The sequence below is a fragment of the Poecilia latipinna genome, unplaced genomic scaffold (assembly GCF_001443285.1).
Source record: "Poecilia latipinna isolate Pla-1442-1.1 unplaced genomic scaffold, P_latipinna-1.0 Scaffold1120, whole genome shotgun sequence".
Lineage (NCBI taxonomy): Eukaryota > Metazoa > Chordata > Actinopteri > Cyprinodontiformes > Poeciliidae > Poecilia > Poecilia latipinna.
The window spans coordinates 74,845-78,246 of NW_015113736.1; positions in this window are offsets into that span (position 1 = coordinate 74,845).

A 3,402-nucleotide genomic window follows, 5' to 3' on the forward strand; every position below is an offset into this window, starting at 1 on the left:
AAAAAAAATCAGGAGGCACACCACCAACCAAAAATGTAAACAACGATACTCTGTAGCTGTTGTTCTGTCAGATCAGCATACGTGGTCAGATAGTCATACGCTTAGCTCAGACATGCATACGCTGTCATTACCATATGATTTTATTTAATCAGCAACATAAAATCATGACGTAGATCATCATACACTTTGTTATGAACAGCTGTATGGCATCCTGACTTAGCGGTTAAGTAGGTTAATGAGTTTTACACGGCGTGTGTTGTAGTTGACTGCAGCTGCAGCCAGACCTGCTTTAAATACACTTTAAAACCACAACAACGCATGTATAGCTATCTAGTTATCATATTATAAACAATTTAATGACTTATTTTCGTCATAACTTGTTGCGTATGCTGAACTGATAACTCCACTGACGGTCGGACTTCTTAATGCGCATGCGTGGGCATGGTACTACCTGCATGTATGCTATCCTGACAGCGTATGGCTATCTGATAGAACACCACCTATATTACAGTCATTCTTATCAAAGTGTCTTGAATAGGAATCAAATAAACACAAATAATTATTTTTATCATATTTTACATTTCTTATTTCAAATTGCACTTAACATGTCCACTTCAAAAATACACCTGAACACCTGAACAGTGCCACAACACTGTGGTGTGTGATCACTAATTCTCTTGTTTTAATGTAAAATGCTCTGTACCTACTGCCATCTAGTGGTAATAAAATTACATGATTACGCCGCTAGTCACTACTACAGCAAAGACACTCAAAGATGGGATTATTTGCAGATAATTAATTCGTTTTCAGAAAAATCTTTTAAGACCAATTACCCTATTTTCCGGACTATGAGCGCACCATACTATAAACCGTACCTTCAAATTTTTTACCCCCCTGAAAACTTACATCTATCAGCCGCACCGGGCTACAGGCCGCTGGTATCTCTGCCTCTCTCGGTTTCCCATAAGGACCCAGCAGAGGGCAGCAGAGGGCTGCGTCCTAATAACTGCTGGATATATTAAGTTCTCCGTCTCCAAATCCGGTTTTGTTCACGCCGAGTTTACGTGCAGCGGCATTATTTCCCTCCTGTGCTGCCAGATCGATACTCCTCAACTTAGAAGCTGCATCATATGAGTTTGAAAACATTTATCCGTCATGCCTGCTGCTAGCATGTGGTTGTTCTAAATGAAAATTAGCGCGTTCTTCTTTGATTTCCAATTTTGACTTCCAATGACTCACCCCCTGCTAAAGAGCCCCCTGGTGGTTGAAGAAAAATCCACAGAAAAGCCGCATGTTCAAAGTGTAGGAAAAAAGTAGCAGCTCATAGTCCGGAAAATACGGCAGGTGAAATTGGATCATTTCCACGGCACACCTGACGATCACTCACAGTACACTAGTGTGCCGCGGCACAGTGGTTGAAAAACACTGGTCTAGTCTACTTGCATGTTTTAATTCATATTTGCTCTGCGAATAGCATTGCTGGTCCTGCAATGGCTTATAGGAAAAAGTGTGGATTACAAATAAAAGTAGTCTAATGTTTTTATTTAGACCACCAGGCATATCTAGTCAAATAAGACAGAAAATATTTAACATTCATCTTCCTGTATGACATTTTTGTTCTCTGATTTGGTTGAGGACATGTGAAATTATTCAATGATGGGATCATAATCATCTGCCTTTATAAAACAAGTTCCAGCATTCTGGTTGAGTCCGATTTAAAGAGGGAACATTTCTGTAAATGCTTTCTTAGAGAGTTAAATGACATTTTTATTCGTCATTCTGTTTTTTCTGAGGCGAAACTTTTAATCCGCAACTGTAAGTTGTTATATAGAAAATTTAATAAAACAAAAAAAACAACAGGTGCATCGTCATCAAACCAAGCCCTAGTCTAATCAAGCTTCCAGATATTATCCTCCATATTCTAAATGCACTGGCAACTTTCTCCACCCACTGAGTGAGAGACAAAAGCATCATCTTAGTACAGCCTATAAAATTCAATAAGGCAATAATAACCCAACAACAGTCGCCAACCACGGTGGAGGAACAGGTAGATGTGATGCCAAGCATTCTGCACAGGAAGTGGGTCATACCGTGACACAGTGAGGCATTGTTTTATACGACTTTTTCAAACAGTCTGTAATGAGGTGTGTGAGTTTAAAAGCCTGCAGAGTTGTGTTATTGTCTGAGCTTTTACAAATTGAACTACTGGGCACACAGGCCAGCTCAGGTCTGACAGGGCGAGTATTTTTTTATGATGTGCATTCATACTCAGCCACCTTTAAAATTATTCCCCTAAATGACTTGATAAATATAAGGCAGGCCTGTCCAACCTAAGAACACATCATATCTGTGTTTAATTACCAGAGCTTGAAAATAAATTGAAGAGCAATATCTTGTTAAAACGGGAACCTTTTCACATTCCAACGAGATCAAAAATGTGAACGTTTTTTGTTCTAATGAGAGATAAAACCTGTCTAGTTATAACAAGAAACTTTAATAAAACAAGAAAGTTTCTCATCATAATGAGACAAGTTTTGAATCTTGTTTGAATGAGAAACTTGTGACAACGTAAAACTATTCTTTTGAGATTCTCGTTATAACAAGAATCTTTCATGGTATAGTTAGACATAAAACTCTTAAGTTTAATATTATAAAGAGATATAAAATGAGAAAGGTTCTCGTTATAGCGAGCTATAAAACTCATCTTGTTATAACAAGAAACTTTCACATTTTATGGAGAGTTGAACGATGATGTCAAGTTGTGCCGTTTGTAAATTATAGTGTGTCCATAGTTTTAGTAATGGCAGCAGAGGAAGTGAATGAAGCCATTGGTCATGTTGGTCATGCTTCCAAATGTCAATGAATTAAAGTCCAAATCTATTTTATTGTCAATTCATCACATGTACTTCACATACAAGGAATCAATATCAGGTTTCTCGCCATCCTCCCGTAAAGCTAAAAACTTGAAGACATCACATCACATAACAATAAATAAGAACAAATAGTAACAAATAACATTTTCCATATTCTGTAAAAAACACAGTCATATTAAAAGAAAAATCACAGAAACCAGAAATCATCTAGTAATGTGTAGTCGAAGCAACAGGAATGTATAAAACATTTTATTGCTGACAAACGTCAGGGCCCTACTCCCCAGAGTGTTGCTTACACCGCAACCTAATTTCCGGTAAGCTTCATAGTGTATTTGGTGCATTACATACGTCACGGCCAAATGTGGCATATGGGTAAAATTTAAGACTTTAACAGCATCCACGCCTCCAGGAAGCAATCAGTTCTCAACAACTGAAAGCCCAGACCTTCTGAAGGAAGTGAAGCATAGAACAAGGGGCTGGTTTTTACCAGGCTAGCACAGAGAACACAAAAAGCAGTGAAAGTCTTTGC